The sequence below is a fragment of the Nannospalax galili genome, unplaced genomic scaffold (genome assembly GCF_000622305.1).
Source record: "Nannospalax galili isolate Female #2095 unplaced genomic scaffold, S.galili_v1.0 scaffold72, whole genome shotgun sequence".
Lineage (NCBI taxonomy): Eukaryota > Metazoa > Chordata > Mammalia > Rodentia > Spalacidae > Nannospalax > Nannospalax galili.
In genome coordinates, this window is record NW_008336933.1 from 2,649,452 (window position 1) to 2,666,980 (window position 17,529).

The 17,529-nt window shown below is 42.3% G+C and overlaps 1 long non-coding RNA gene across 1 annotated transcript in view; it reads left to right on the plus strand.

Annotated features, from left to right (window-relative positions):
* LOC115070112 overlaps positions 1–12,379 on the plus strand; it is a 28,583-nt gene extending 16,204 nt beyond the window's left edge. The window contains exons 2-3 of the long non-coding RNA XR_003849303.1: positions 9,642–9,692; positions 12,323–12,379. This is a non-coding gene — a long non-coding RNA (uncharacterized LOC115070112). The remainder of the gene's footprint in view (positions 1–9,641; positions 9,693–12,322) is intronic.
* Positions 12,380–17,529: the final 5,150 nt, after the last annotated feature.

Sequence of the window (17,529 nt, forward strand, 5' to 3'; positions counted from 1 at the left end):
GCTTCCCTTTGAAGCTTCACAAGCCAGGCCTCCATCGTCTACAGCTCTTTCAGCATAACTGTTCCAAGCTCCACAGCAACAAATTCTGAGCACGCAATGACCTTTCCAGCCCAAAGCTCCAAACACTTCCACAGTCCTCCCCAAAACATCAAGGTCAGGTCTGTCACAGCAATTCCCCACACTCTAGTACCAATTACTGTCTTGGTTTGTTTCTCCATTGCTGTGACAAAGCACTCTGACCAAGATCAACTTGGGGAGGAAAGGGTTTATTTGTCTTACATCTCCCAGGTCGCACGCAGTTCATCAGGGAGCCCAAGGTAGGAACTCAGGGCAGGAACCTGGAGGCAGGAGCTGGAGCACAGGCCATGGGGGAACGCTGCTTACAGGCTTGCTCCCTTGGCCCCTGCTCAGCCTGCTTTCTTATGCAACACAGGCCTACCTGCCCAGGGGTGGCACCACCCACAGTGGGCTGGGCCCTCCCACATCACTCATCAAGAAGATGCCCCTCAGACATGGCCACAGGCCAGTCCAATAGAGGCAATTCCCTGATTGAGGCTCCCTCAACCCAGGTGTGTCAAGTTGACACGAAAGCTATCCAGCACAGGTGTCTTCAGTAGTAGGGTCTTACCTTCAAGTTCTTAGAGGAAATCAAGAGCTGTAGCAATATCCCATAATATTTTGGGACTCTCTTGAAATATCCTGACAACAACTCAATGGGAGGCTTCCCTTGCCTGGCACTGGGATTTTTGTTATATAGCCTTCAGCTATATACATGCACTCGTGTGTATATTGAATGTATATTTTTCACTGGGCTTATGAAATAATATATTTCTCTTTCTTTGTAGGAATGGCTTTTATAAAATGGACAGGATTTGGACTAATAACTTCCAATTACCTTTGCAATCAAAGCAAACTCACTGAGCCATGTGCTCTTGTGACCCGGCGCCCTGCTCCTTCAGAGCCTTGATTTGTTGCTCTACCAAAGATTGTGAATGAATGTGTGTAGGCTTGAGAATGAACAAATCAGAGCACCGAAAGGCAGTCCATGCATCTTCTTTGAAAACAATGAAGATTGAGAAGAATGCTTGACACTGTGGATATGAGATGTTTTAGGCCTAGGAATGACAGGGCAAGATTGTCTGATAAGAGAAGGTGGATCCACACTTGTAGTTCCTCAAACTGATGCTGGAGAGATGGTTTTGAATAAAACCTTAGTTTTTAAGGGTGGGCCTGAATTCAGATGGTGCCTGTTTCTCCAGACGTCTCCTGGAACCAAGCTCCTGAATTAGGCCTCACTTATACTTTATTCAAAACCATCTATCCAGCATCAGATTGGGGAACTACAAGCATGGATTGACCCTTCTCTTAAAAACTAAGGTTAGGCCAGGCATGGTGGCGCATGCCTTTAATCCCAGCACTCGGGAGGCAGAGGCAGGCGGATCCCTGTGAGTTCGAGGCCAGCCTGGTCTACATAATGAGTTCCAGGACAGCTGGGGCTATAGGGAGACCCTGTCTCAAAAAGATCCCCCAAAAAAACCCCAAAACTAAGGTTAGGAGTCAAGCTGCTTGTTTAGGTCTGACTATAATGTGACATGTAATATGACATGGTAACACTGTAGTTTTTCATACCACCTAATATTATTTATGTCCTCTCTCTCTCTCTCTCTCCCTCCCTCCTCCCTCCCCATTTATTTTCCCCTTGCTAACACCTGTGTCCTACTACCCCTCTCTTGCCAGGTCCTTCTCCACCCCCACCCCAGGTTCCTGGTTCCTGCAGTTGTATCACAATATATACTCATATCTAAGGATTTGGAGCTAAGAGCCACGAATGAGAGAGAATATACATCATTTGATTTTCTGAATCTGACTTATCTCACTCAGCATAACAGCTTCTAGCTCCATCCATTTGCTTGAAAATTCATTTTCCTTTATAGCTGAATTAGACCTCCATTGTGTAAGTGTACTCCATCTCATTATCCATTGGTTGAGGGTTATTGTGAAAAGAGTATCCACAAACATGGCTGAGCAAGTCTTTCTGTAGTAAGAAATTGAATGCTTTGCGTATATGCAAGGAGTGGTATAGCTGGATCATATGGTTGGTCTAGTTTCAGTGTTTTTTAAAAAAGAATTCTCCACACTGATCTCCACAGTGGATGCACCAGTTTGCAATCCCACCAGCAGTGAATGAGGGTTCTTGCTTTCCCACATCCTCACCAGCATTTGTGGTCAGTTATTTTTTTGATCTTAGCCATTCTGACTGGGGTAAGATAAAATTTTAAAGTAGTTTTAATTTTCATTTTCTTAATTGCTAAGGATGTTGAATACTTTTTAAGCTATGCTTTAGCCATTTTCTATTTTTTCTTTTGAGAACTCGGTGTTCAGACCTGTTGCCCTTTTTTTTTTTTTTTTTTTTTTTGGCTTTTTGAGACAGGGTCTCCCTGTAGCCCCAGCTGTCCTGGAACTCACTATGTAGACCAGGCTCTGTTGCCCATTTTTAATTGGGTCATTTTGTTTTCTTGATTCCTTGTTTTTTGGGTTCTTTGTGTATTCTGGAAATTAATTCTCTATCAGATGTATAGCTGGTAAAGATTCTCTCCTGCTCTGTGAGCTTTCCTCTTCCTACTCTGTTGATTGCTTCCTTTGCTGTACAGAAGCTTTTTCATTTAATGAGGTTCTATTTGTCAGCTGTTGACCTAACTTTCTGAACAAACGAAGTTCAATTTAGACAATCATTTCCTGCCCCTATATCTTATGTGGTTCTGCCTATGTTTTCTTCTGTTTCAGCACTACAGATTTTACATTGCGGTCTTTAATTCATTTGGAGTTGATTTTTGTGCAGGATGATAGGTATGGGTTTAATTTCATTCTTCTACACACAGAAATCCAATTTTCCCAGCACTATTTGTTGAAGATGTCATCTTTCCTCCAGTGTGTATTTTTGGTATCTTTGTCAAATATCAGATGGCTGCAATTGTGTGCATTCATGTTTGGGTCTTCTATTTTGTTCCATTGATCTACAAGTCTATTTTTGTGCCTGTGTCATGCTGTTTTTATTATTAAAGCTCTGTAATATAGTTTGAAACTTGGTATGGTAATCTCTTCAGCATTGTTCTTTTTTGCTCAGGATTGATTTGATATCCAGTGTCTTTGTGCTTCCATATGAATTTTAGGATGTTTTTTTCTATTTCTATGAAGAATGCCATGAGGCTCATTCTGTTTGTAAAGGTGGAATTGAAGAAAAAAGAAGGCTCAGAAAGGTCTTGTGTAGGGTTTCTGTTCTCTGCAACAGGATCCAAAGAGCTATGGACCACACTTGCCACCATGTCCCTGCTTACAATCTTCATTTTGTGTGTGAAGCCCTTTTCTGTTGGAAAGGTTTGCTTGCAATTCAAGACCATCTTCTTAGGGGAAACTTGTTCAACTAGGAACTTAGTTGCTTCTTCCTTTGTGCTGGAATAGATTTTTAGATCTAAAGTTTAGTTTCTTTGCCACCTCTTCAAAACAAAACAGAAAACCATAGCCTATAATGAACTCTGTCTGCAGCATTTTTTGTTGTTGTTTGTTATTTTTGGTTTTGCTAGCCCTCTATATTCTCCTATGCCTAAGAATCTAAAAAGAATCATTTTCCTGCTCAAGTTCTGTTCCCTCACTTCCATTTCCTCATCAGTTCTTTCCAGGGGCCTCTGCTCATTCTTCTTCCTTGACCCTTCTTATTTGTGGTGATGTCAGCAGTGACCTCCAGGGTGTCCATGCACTGGCTGCGTTTCAGTTTCTCTCTCTTAAACATTCTATGCATCGACCACTATCTCTTCAAAGCACAGTTGGCCGTCAAGTGTGTGACATACCCCTGTAATTCCAGCACATGGGAAGCTAAGGGATTGCTGTGAATTGGAGGCCAGTCCGGGCTTCATAGGGAGTTCCGAGGCAGCTTGGGCTGCATAGCAAGAGCCTGTGTCCCAAAATGTGAAACAGTGGCAGAGCACGTGCCTAGAACATTGTAAAGATCCCAAGTTCAAGGTACACACTCAAAAGCAAAGCCAACAGAACATTCTTGTGTTCTGGAACACCACATTCTACCATTTCCCCCAGTAGCTCGAGGCATTTTTCTCAACCTCCTGGCAAGCTTATCCTCCTCTCAAGCCTCTTCAGTGTTAGAGTTTCTTAGTGCCTAGACTACCTTAACTACTGCTTCTCTTTCTTTTTTGGTGATCTGGTCTACTCCTTGCTTTGAATTCTTTATGTACATCAACAATAGGCTCTCTCTCTGTGTGTGTCTGTCTTTTTCTCTCTCTCCTTTCTCCCTTCCTCTCTCCCTCATTCCCTTTCTTTCTCTTCTTTCTTTCTCTTTCTCTCAGAATTCTAGATTGCAGATCTGAGTGCATACTGATCTATATTATTAGCACTGTCATGGTCATGATAAACTAATATCTTCCTGTGTAGCTTCCCCCAAAAAGATACAAAAAGATACACAAACAGAAAGCAAGAAACAGATGCTGACTCTTAGCTCCTGTAACCAAATCAGGGGCAGAAGAAAGGAAGTCCTGGTGTCCTTAGACTCTTTCTTACTGTCTTTTCACTTTATATACAGTATCTTAATTCGTTTAAACTGATATAATCCTCACATAGGGGTTGTGCTCATCAACAGCTCTGACTTGATAGGCTCATAGCTCTGCAGCCAGAGTATAAATAATCCACTTCTCTTCACTCAGGTTAAGAGAAGAAATTTTGCTGTACCAGTGAGGCTTGCTCTTCTGTGAAGCAGCCACGGTAGCCCGTGAGTCAACATGTTGTAGTTGGTTTAGATTGGGTCATTCATATACCTCCCTTGTAATTACTAGTGGAATAGTGTTGGGCTATATGGTCACCTGATGAGTTTCTGCTACACTGTTGAACATTCCCACTTATCCCTCTTACAATAATCTCAAGTTCAGACTCATGTCCAGAACTTAACCAACAGTGCTTTGCATAAAATACACAATTCTGAGTCATCAGGAAAATGTAAATCAAAATGGCAATGAGAAGCCATCTTACCCTGTTAGAATGGGTGTCTATCCTAGCCTAGCTATCTATCATCTATCTATCTATCTATCTATCTATCTATCTATCTATCTATCATCTATCTATCTATATATCTATCCATCTATCTATCTATTTATCTATCTATCTATCATCTATCTATCATCAATCATCTGTCTATCTATACATCAGTCTGTCTATCTATCATCTATCTATCAGATGATCATCATTATCTGTCTGTCTATCATCATCTAGCTATGATGCTGGTGAGTATGTAGATTAAAAAGGAACTCATGCAGTTGCAATGTTTGTGGGAATGTAAATTAATATAGTCACACCAGAAAATAGTGTGGAGGTTCCTCAAAAAACTAAAAGCAAAACTAACACATAATCTAGCTGCCCCACTTCTGGGTTTATTCAAGGGAAAGGAAATCAACAAATCAAAGAGATACCTTCATAGCCATATTCATGCAGGACTATTCTCAATAACTAATATTCAAAATCAGCCTAGCTGACAATCATCAAAAAATGGATAAATAAAATTTAAAACACATATGCATATACATGCATGTGCACTCACACACACAAGTTTTATACAACCATAAAGAATGAAATGCTGTCATATGCAGAATGAACTAGAAGATACTGTGGTAAGCAAATCAAGTAAGACACAGAAAAACAAATACTACACATTCTCTTTTATATGTGGAAGCTAAAATACAGGCTAATTTGAAAACAGAATAGTGACCCTGAGCTGGAGAGTTGGCTCAGCAGTTAAGAGCACTGACTGCTCTTTCAGAGGACCCAGGTTCAATTCCTAGGACCTACATGGCAGCTAACAACCACCTATAACTCCAGTTCCAGGGGATCCAACAACCTCTCTGGCCTCCATGGGCATTGTATGACATGGGTGCACTTACACACATACAGGCAAAACACCCATACACATAAAATAAAACTAATATATAAATTTTTAAAAAGGAAAGTAAAATAGTGGCCGCTGGAGATTGGGAAGGGTGGGGGAGTGTGGAAAAGATGATTGTATTTGATTAATGCATACCACACTCATGTATGGATTTATCACACTGAATCTCAGTAATGCATACAGTTAATACATGTTTGTAGAGTTTTAAAAATGATTCTGTTCTGGTGCCTGCACACTCAGAAAATAGAACTTTCACACTCTCTCACCTACCCCACCCATCAACCAGTTATTACAGCCCATCAATTCTGCTTTTGAGACGTTTGCATGCCCATTTCTTTGGTCTCTAATATCTTCATAATTGAAACTGATACCATCTCACACCCAGATGACTGAAGTAGGTCTCCTCCCATTCACTCTCGGGCTCTTCATAGTCTTCCTCCTCCAAGCAGAATAATTTTCTAAAAATTAAAACTCACGGTACTTTGATCCTACTTAAACATCTTGGAAAAGGCCCATTGCTCTTAAGCCTTGACTCTTGAACTTACTCCGTCCCCAGTCTTTCCTAATATTATCTTTTCTTTTTACATGAAACATTCCAAACATATCAGTCCTGCAGCTTTTCAGAAATAATCGGACTTCCTTGGCAGCTACCAGGTTTCATATGAGTCAGGCCAACACATGGTGTTCTGGACGCTTCTAACTCCTGCATCATTGCACACCACTCATCAGATCTACAGTACTTACTCATACAGAGTTTTGAGTGTGACGCTGCAAGAGCAAAGGCTTTGTCTGTTCGTCTTGATAGCCTCATACTGAGTGGATGCTCAGCCAGTACTTACTGAATGAGTACTTGTCCCATTTTGCTGCAGAGCTTTTAAAAAGTATTAATTATCATTGTGCATATGATGTATACGCATGGATGATCATGCCATGAGTGTGCGGAGGTCAGAGGACAACTTTCTCTCCTGCTTTTACATGAGTTCTGAGGTTAGAACTCACATCATTGGGTTTGTGCAGCAAGCGCTCTGTCAGTTGAGCCATCTCGCTGGCCCCTTATTATAGACCATTGCATGTCTATCTTTTCTGCCGTGGTACAAACTTGTCTCTTTACTGCACAAATATCTGTGTCTACCTTGTGCTAAGGAGTGAGTTAAATGTTAGGAACAGAGGCTTGAAGAAGATGGAGGAGACTCTTACCTTTGGGAAATTATAGCCTTCTTGCTGTGCAGAAACTATTTGTTGTTTTCTTTCTGAGGTAGGATAAAAAGGCAGGGAAAAGTAAGAGAACATGAGAAGGGAAGAATGTCCCTCACCCCAGGCTCTAGTTTGCCTTTCTTGAGAGTCAAGAAATATCAACAAAACTGAAAAACTTAAAACTGCCTATAGAGATGTGTGTTTCCCTGAAAACTGCCCAAACGAGGATGTCAAGAGCAGCAGATGACCTGTGCCTCCTTAGGGCTAGGATGTTTGTGACCCTGAGTGGTGCTTGAGCAAGTAAGTCAAACCCAATTAGGGGATCATGAAAACCTTGACTTAGGACCCCTTGGCTCCAAACACAAGCTGCATCCTGGGACTATCCCTGACATCTGATATGGGCTGAACCCTTACTTAACCTGAGGCAGAGAGCAGCAGAGCAGAACTGAATTAAAGGACACCCAGCTAGCATCCAGTGAAGAACCAGTTGTCAATTGGGTTAAAACTCACATTTTGATGACCAGAAATGACATGTTCTGTGTTGTGGTGAGAAAGTAGGATCCCCAAGGACCACCAAGCTGTGGGTTTCATGGGTCAAACGTGACCATCACCCATTAGAAGGAATGAAATAGGGATGTTCCAACCAGCAGCAGGGAGAGAAGAAGAGCGGAGATTGGGGGTACCTGGGAGCCTGGGGCAAAGAGATGTCGATGCACTGAGAAGGGACAGTGGAGGTGAGATCGCCCAGTTTTCATTTGAAGCTCTTTTCTCAGTGTCTGTCTCCAGCTCTGCATTGTGAGCTGTGACAGCAGGAACAATGTCTTGATTTTCAGAGTTGTGGGGCCAATCAGAACAGTCCCACGTGCTTGATGGTACATGATGGTGCATGAGTAAGTGCTCCTTCTGTCCCAGAGAGGATGTGCCCATCAGGCAGTTCTGGGGCTCGGTGTCTCTAGACAACTAGGAAACCCTTGACAGGAGGCTCACAAGCCCAGGTATTCCAAGTCATTCCCAAATCATGGTCAGTAAGCATATGGATCTGCCACTTGACCACTAAAAAGTGTCAGAAGAGAAAAAGAACTTCACAAAGATTTTAATAATCCGTAATTGTGTTTATGCCTAAAAAGCACAGCAGTAGAGTGGGCAAGATGATGATGTTGGGTAATGTTTTTCAGGGAAAAAGAGTGACAAGAGTATTGTGATATATAATATGAAACGGCTATTTGATGCCTTTTGACAGAAAGGAGTCAAAAATTAAGGAGGCTGAAGACCTCAGAGACAAACTCAGGACCAGTTTTCTTCCAAAGCAGGTGCAACATCGTGTATTTCCTAAGTAAAAGGTGACCACATAATGGATAAACTTGTGAACTCTAGAATCATCAGTCTGGCTTTGTTCGTGGCAGTATGGATTCTGGACAAGCCACTTGGCATTTTTAGAGTCACTCATTTTATCATAAAAATGAATCTATGAATGAGACCCAAGTCAACGCTGAGATCGTTAAGGGAAATATTTAGTAAAGCTTCCAGGATGTGTTACAAGCTGACACGCATAGGGATCACTACTGCTCGCACGCACACATGACCTGCAGGAGGTGTATTGGGTTCCCGAGTCCATCTGTAATCCTGACGACTCCAAGGAGAACAAGAGAAAAATGAAGAGCCCTTGAGATCACCTATGCAGGAGAGGCCAGGCAGAGCTGTGTATAGAGACAGTACTCAGTAAGCGATGATTGTCTTCCCTTCCCCCTTTGCCTCCTCTCTGTTTCTAAGACATTGGATTTGAAGGGTTCCATTCTCTATTTGTTGTTGAGTCCCTGAGGCTTCACAAACCAAGTCTTCCCTTCCCCCTTTGCCTCCTCTCTGTTTCTAAGACATTGGATTCGAAGGGTTCCATTCTCTATTTGTTGTTGAGTCCCTGAGGCTTCACAAACCATCCTGTTCTGAAAGTGGCAGGATGCAGCCTTACAGCCAAAGTGGTCCAGAAGGCAGATCAAAGTGTCCCTTTAAAAGAAATGCAACCACTAAGATACACAGCTTCCATTAGAAATGAATCAAGTAGAAACAATGCAAATGTAGAGCCAGTTTTCCTCTTCTTTCATCAGTTTAAGAGCCCTCCGTCTGGGAGAGGGGCAGCAGTTTGCTCCCTCTGAGCAAATGTGTGAAGGAAACCAAGTGCAGTGCCTTAAGCTGCTTCTTCCCCTTTCCCTTCCCCATTCTACTCCCCCAAGCCCTTTACCCTCCACTCTGGGGCCTGAACGTCCAGTTTCCCAGCCAAAACCTTCTCTCAAGAAGGATATGAAACTCATTTACAATAAAATACAAATGAGGATTACAGCTGAGTGCATGCCTCATGATTTGCCTTACCTTAAACATTGCAACAAGATTTCCAACCAGTCTCAGCAAAGAGCAAGAGAGCACCTTTGGGAGGGGCCAGAACCTTACCAGCTATCATTTTTAAGACGGACTCATCCCGAAAACCCTGAAATCGCATTTACTTGTGTTATAGACAAATCAGCAGCACCGAATAAACAAGACTCAGACTGGAACTCAAAAACTGGTAAGTATAATGCTCATTTCTTTTGGGGAAGAAGGTAGAGACCTGTTTGGTAATCCCAACCTCCTCTGAATTCAGAAATCACCTGACGTATGTCTATACTGGCAAAGTTCTAGGATGAGTCTCTCAGTACTAAGCTCCCCCCAAACTGATTTTTGTAAGTCATTTGGGTATCAGTTATGGAGAAGATATTATAAGAGAGTTAAAGAGGCGTTCCTGGCCTCCCATATCTAGACTCAAGAGAGTTGAGAACTATTTGAATTTTGAATTTTGAATCTCACTTCCTTATAACCTCATTGGAAAGATGCACTGACTTCCCCACTTGGGGCTCTCCTTAGTAGCTGTTGCAAAGGCACTTCTCTTTCCCCTCTGAGCCATTATGTATGCTGCTGACAAGTTCTGTAGCAATGATTTTTATGATATGACATACTATGAACAAATGACATACAACCAAAAAGTTAGTCTTCATTTGTTTATAATGTAAACAAGTTTACTGAGCCTTGAGTTCCTCTTGTAACTAAAAACATGTAGTTTTAATTCCTCATGGCCATTCCTTGCCCTTGACCCCAAAACAATGTATGAGTGTTTGTGTGTGTGTGTGTGTGTGTGTGTGTGTGTGTGTGTTTTGCATATTCAAGAAAGTGCTGCACACATGTGGGATATTTGTTGGAAACAATGAAGATACGAAGATGATCCCATTTGTGTTGCAAACAATAGATAAGATTAAATTGATAACATCTGTTTGTGGCTGTGTGCATGCTGGTCTCGGTCTAGGGTTCAGAAAGGGTAAAACTCTCTGATAAGGGTCTTGCTTTTACTTCCCCGTTTCATACTAGACATTGTTTCAATGAAAGAACAATCTAGCCCTGCTTCAAGAGCCCAGTTCCAAGAGACTTCCAAAGGAACAGATTCTCAGCAGTCAGGATCCACTCTTGGGAGTCGAGCTGTTTTTATTCAGGCATAACTGTAACGTGGCATTGCTTTGTAAATGCTGTAGCTTCATTTTCCTACAGAACAGTGCTGAGCATGCCCAAGGAATTCACACTCTTCACCCAACCTTCACACAACAGCATGAGTTATCATTTTTTAAAAAATTGGATTATTTCTTTGTGTAGAAGCTTCCTCCCTGCTGGCTCACCTTCATACTGCTGGAAGGCACTATGCAGGTTCCTAGAAGAAAAAAGTTGTCAACAGTCTTTTCCATCTGTGGACGCTGTGTGCTATAATATTGACCTACCAGGCAAGATATGACCACTATGGGAAAAGTAGTAAGTCTGTGTAGGGGGTAACTAACCACTTTCTGACTATACTTGAGGCCTGCTTCATAGGAGGGAAGGTGTGTCTGGTAATGTAAACTTGGGCAAAAGGCTATAGTTGGGCAGGTCAAAGGAGAGAATGTACTACTGATATTTTGCTAAGTGGACATGTAGCTAAACTGCCTCCTAAGACTTTAGATTTATACCCAGTCTGAGAGTGCTACTCTCAGCCCAGGTCAGAGAAGCTTCTCTTTGCAGGAGGAGATAGTTAATGTAGAGACGTACACCTGGCCAAGTGTGATTGTTGAATGTTCAGTGCTATGCAGGACATCCATACCGCTCCTTCCAAGGTCCAGGGAACATCTCAGAAGAAGGAGCAGAGAGATTATGAGAGCCAGAGAACTGAGAACGGTGCTGCGAAACGCTGTCTTCTGCATATGACACGGCTGTAGCAATCATGAACATGCAGCAGCTGTGGTTACGAGCACACGGCCTACAGAAATGAATGAGTGAGGGGCTGGAGAGGTGGCTTAGCAGTTAAGAGCACTGACTGCTCTTGCAGAGAACCTGGGTTCAATTCCCAGCACCCACATGGCGGCTACAAACCATCCTTAGCTCCAGTTCCAGGGCAATTCGATGCCCTCTTCTGACCTCCGTGGCATTGCGCAACTTGGGTGCACTCACACACATGCAGGCAATACACTCATATGCATAAAATAAAAATAATAAAATATTTTTTTAATGAATGAATGAGTGAATACATGAAAGACATAGGGGTAGGAGGGGAACTAGGTGAGGAGAGGCAGGTCGTCAGCAAGAGTAGGAAAAGGATGAGGATGGTGGGGGTGGGAATATGATTGCTATATATTTTATATATGTATGAGTTTGTCAGAAAAGGAAATATCCTCAGTACTATTGTTGCATTTTCAAATTCCCACAAAGCATGTATCAATAGGTTATACTACATTTTATGCTGAAATAGCTCTAAATAAAATATTTAAGTGCAAAAAAATGGAATTCTTGCATTCGTATTGTTTTTTTAAAAAGGCATTCTGTATTGCAACTTTCAAAGCCTTTAAATGATTTGGGTCAACCTGGTTTTTTGACCTGCTTGTACCATGTCCCTTCCTGTTCTTTAAGCTCCAGTCACACCGACTTGACTGATCCACAAAGAACTCCTGCCTCCCTGATCGCCTCTGTCCCGGTGCTGCTGCCTCCTGGCTTCCTGGGCCCAGGGTGACTCTTCCATTTTCTTGTGTGACTAGTTCCATTGCCTGGTTAGAATCTAAGCTCAGCAATCATTCCCCAGTAGAGCACTGCTCAGACTCAACCGTGTTTCTTGGTTATTTATTTGTTCATTTATTTCCTTACTCCCAGGACTTTCACAGTATGAAACCACTTCATCTATTTGTTTGCCTATGATCTTCAGCTCTGGTGAGTGCTTTTCTTTTCTTTTTTTTTCACTTTTAATATTTTTATTGCATTTTGTGCATTTTATATAATACATCTTAATCAAATTTAGACTCCCTCCCCACTTCTCACTCTCATAGCCTCCCCCCGCCCAGATTTCAGGTATTCTGTCATATATTTCTATCCAGGCATCTCTTGGTGCAAAAGTACAAATTTATCCACTGGCGTCTAATCAGCCTATCTCGAGTCACTCCCTTAAAGAAGATCTACTCTCCCTCACCCACAGTAATCATTTGCCGATAGTTCCTTGGCTAGGTTGGGGCCTGCTGCCCGTTCCCCTCGTTCCGTGCTGGGTGTTGTCTGACGAGTCAGCCTGGGTCTTGTGCACTGAGCGTTTTTCTTGCTCTTTGTTCATTGTTGTGTCTAGATAGCAGCTGACATGTCGGTAGCTTTCAGTCAGCATTTTGCACAAAACCAAGTCATTTATCTGTTAAAATTCTTCCAAGATACTACATCATTTTAAAAATCAAGTACACATTCTTGACGCCGACCTACATGGTCTTGTCCTAATCCACTAGCTAAGCTATATTCATGCAGCACCCTTGTTATTATAGCAATTAGCACACTCAAAATTATCTGCATGGGCCTGTCTTCTGACCTTTCATCTTGAAGATGAAGTTTGTGGGTCTGTATTAATTGGCATCATGTGGGAGTTTGTTAAAACTACAGAATATAAAGCCCGGCACTAGGCCTACTGGGTCGCAGGAACCTGAGGTGAGTTGAACACTGGTTGGACCATGCACATACCTCATAAGCAATTACTAGTAGAATGATATCGGGCCCAACATGCATCAGATGAACCATTCAGTATTCCGTTGCGTCTCTCATGGGCAGCTCAAGTTGATAATGTTCACAACTGAGCTAATAATGTCACTCCAAAAAGAATTATCTTTTTCCAGTGTTTTTAGTCTCAGAAAATGAGAAATGTCCTAGACTAGTCTATGAACTATTCAAAGGCAGAAAGTAATTATTATTTACTTTCATTTCCCACATGGCCTCTGTGTTTACTGAGATGAATTCTGAACACATACAAAGAGGAAGAGAGGCCTGGAGAGATGGCTCAGTGGTTAAGAACAGTGGTTGTTCTTACAGAAGACCTGGGTTTGAATCCCAGCACCCACATGGCAACAAACAACTGTCCATAACTCTAGCTCCAGGGGCTCCAACAGCCTCTTCTGTCCTCTGCAGGCATTGCATTACACAGGTGCACTTACCTACATGTAGGCAATACACACGTACACATAAAATAAAAATGATAAAATAAAAAAAAAATATCGAGGTGCATTGGGGCTGGAGAGATGGGCCAGCCACTAAGAGCACTGGCTGCTCTTGCAGAAGACCTAGGTTTGACTTCCAGCACCCACACAGAGGCTAACAACCATCTATAAGTTCCAGGGGCTCTGGTGCAGTCTTCTGGCCTCCCGGGGCACCACACAACGTGGGTGTGCTTAATATACATGCAGGCATAACAATCGTACAAAAAAATTTTAAATACAAATGAATAAATTACAGAACAAAAGAATGTCAAAACAGAGAAGAGAGAGACAGGTAAAACATTAGAGAAGAGCTAAAAGAGGCGGGGGTCATCCTCACCCCAGCAGCCTCAGTCCTGAGTGTTCCCAGGTCATTCACTGCTTTACACTTTTTAGATCAATGGTGAGAAGAGACCAGCTCCTGGGAGGAGGCGTGTTAGTCACTTTTCTGTTGCTTTGATAAATCACAATGACCAAGGCAACTTATGGAAGAGGGTCTTTTTGGCTTAAGGTTCCAGAGTGGTAAGAGTCTGTCAGGGCAGGAGGCTTGGCAGCAAGCAGCAGGCCTGGTAGTAGCAGCCAAAAGCTGAGAGCTCACATCTTCATGCAGGAAGCAGCCTGAGAGACTGAAAGTAGGTGGAGACTAAGAACTCTAAGAAGTTACTCTGCTATCGAACTACATCTGTAGCTCTGATTTTTATTTATTTACATTTTTTGGGTGTTTAAACACAGACTTTAATGGTAAAAATTCCTTTGAGCCCACTTAACTTTAGCTATTACAAGTCTTATGCAGATGTCATTATTAGACAACATTTAATGACTTGTACTGGGTTCCTCATAAAATAGAAGACAGATTCACTTAAAAGTGTAACCAACAATCATTTAACAGTTTTATGTCAACACAAAACATGGCTACTTTGAGTCACTCCCCCCAAATTAATACAGCATACTTCAACTAAGCAATACTACCCCTGAGACCACTAGTTAACTGTGGTTCATACTTTTAAATGTGAGTACACCCACGGAAAATAAACTAATTTAAAAAATATGATTATCATATTGCAAACCTGCCCAGGAAGAGTCAAAATGCAAATTCATCATTAACAGGCCAACTGGACTCCAAAGACAAAAATTTAATTTTATGCATTAAAAGGTATAGGACATAGGAATCAGTCTAAACCAACACTTAACCTGCTAATATTCATTGCTGTCCTATACCTGGCACCAGTAGACAGCCTGTTACTCTGTAGCTCAGGCTGGCCTCCAATTCACAACAATCCATACCTGCCTCAGCCTCCTTGGCACTGGGAGGCAAAAGTCACAAAGCCCAGCTGCAAAAAATCTTGGAGGAGCTGTCTACACCGTTTATGGCTGTTACTAAACCTGCTTTGTCCAAGTCTCCAGTGATCTCCACATTACTCCGTGGGTCATGTTTTCAGCTTTATCCTTCTCTGGATTATGCTGGAATTGCAAAGGGCCCAGGATCTACAAAAACGGCTAAACAAAAACACAGCGAAAAAAAAAAAAAAAAAAAAAACACAAATTACCCAAGATCTACAAAAACAAGCAAACAAAAAACACACAAAGCATCCAAAACTGGGTGTTTAGCAAAGAACAGACATTTACTTAGCTCACAGGTCTGGAAGCTGGGATGTCCAGGGGCAGGGTGCTGGGATCTTGTCAGGGCCTCTTGATGCATCATAACATGACATAGTAAACACTGAGCAGCATCCTAGCTCTTCTCATAAAGCCTCTAGCTTCACCCTCATAACCTCATCAAATCCTCATCACCTAACCAACTTTCACTGTCTAATACCATTAACATATGGATTTGGGGCTTCAGTTTCCAATGTGAATTTGGGGGTAGGGGACACATTCAGAACATAAAGCCTCACTGTACTTCCACTGTCGAATGACACATTGTCACTTTCCCCTGACATCGACTCTGCTTGCCTCTCAGGATTAACATATGGATTTGGGGCTTCAGTTTCCAATGTGAATTTGGGGGTAGGGGACACATTCAGAACATAAAGCCTCACTGCACTTCCACTGTCGAATGACACATTGTCACTTTCCCCTGAAATCGACTCTGCTTGCCTCTCAGGGCCCCAGGTCCTCAGTGTCCCTATTGGCCATCTTCCTCCATGCAATATCGCTGTGTTGGTACAACCGATTCCCAGGCAATCAACTGTCTTTCTGTTCCGTGTGCATCCCCCTGAGACCTCATTCAATGACATTACCATTGATAGAACCTGAATGCTAATGATTCTCCTGCTTCCATCTCTAGCCAAGATTTCATCCCTAAACTCCATGTCGATACATTGACCTTTCTTTGGTGTCTGTAACCACCACCCTCAGAGTCTGTGTTCCCATCCCCACAAGTTTCTCATTAGTGACCCTCCTCCTCTTTGGAAATGACAACTCCAGCTTTGATTTTCCCTAGTCAACATCTCTCAGCTGAGTCTTGATTTCTTTCCTTCATGCCTCAAATCCAGCAGAAAGTCTTATGGGTCACATGTCCACTGTATTCTTCCATCTCTGCCAACCCCCCTGCAGCCTTCATCATCTCTGGCCTTGATTATTACAGTGGCCTCTAGAGTGGAAGTCAGATCTGCTCTGTAAGACACTCAGTGGTTTCCCATTTCGTTCATAATAGAGTTCAAAGCCCTAAGACTGCCCATAAAGCCTTCCCTGGCTTGTCTCTGCATTTTCTCTCATCTTTTACCCTTTTTTCCCTTTTTCTTCATTCTGGTGATCTGAAGATTCCTTGAAGATGCCAGGGGCAGCCCCACCCTGGATCTTCCATGCTTGGCATTCTTTCTGTCATGCCTTGTTTGGCCTCTGACTTGCCTAAATGCTATGTTGTTTAAAAGATATTCCCTGAGTTCCCCATAATGAGCAGGCATTTCATGCCTACGTGATCCTACTGACACACCACACTTACTCCATATAACATAATGAATATTCTGTTTTTCAACATCACTCTCTTCACTACAATATAAATTTCACGAAGACAGAAACTGGCATGTTTATTTTGTCTATATCTCCAGCATATGAAACAATACCAGGCAGGATGTTGAAGACATAATGGAATAAAAATATTTTGAAGACATAATGGAATAAAAAAATAAATAGAAGTAATATGCATTGAATATGTCAGAAGTGTCATGGACATATAAACAGGAGCTAAAGGTATTGGAAAAGAAGAGGTTGTGGGGGTTGGAATGAGAATGTCCCCCATAGGCTCCAAGTATATGAATATTTTGTCCCCAGTGATGGTGCTGTTTGGGGAGGTTTTAGGAGTGTGTCCTTGCTGGAGGAAGCAGGTCACTGGGGGTAGGCATTGAGAGTTCTTAAACCTTACCAGATTTCCAGTACTATTCTGCTTCCTGTGCCTGCTTGAAGATGTGGTGGCTCAGCTTTCTGCTCTGGTCACCTCTGCTGAGATGCCTCCCCAGCCATTACAGATACTAACCCTCTGAACTGTAAACCAAACACACCAAATAAACTCTTCCTTCTATGAGTTGCCTTGGTCGTGGTGTTTTCTCACAGCAACAGAAAAGAAAGCAATACAGAGGCCTCATATCAGAAATTGACAGGCAAGAAGCAGGGATGGGGAACTCAGCTCTGGGGAAACAAGAGGGAGGAAGCAGGAGAAAGAGACAGAAAGGGGAAAGAGGAGGAGGAGAAGGAGGAGGAGGAGGAGGAGGGGAAGGAAGAGGAGGACGGGGAGGAGGACAGTTTGGAAACATATAGCATGTTCTTAGTGGTTTTGTTTAATTCTCTTAATAATGTCTAATACAATGTCCTATTAGGGTAAAGCTTTAATTAAAAAAACTAATGCTAAGGATGCATTTTAAG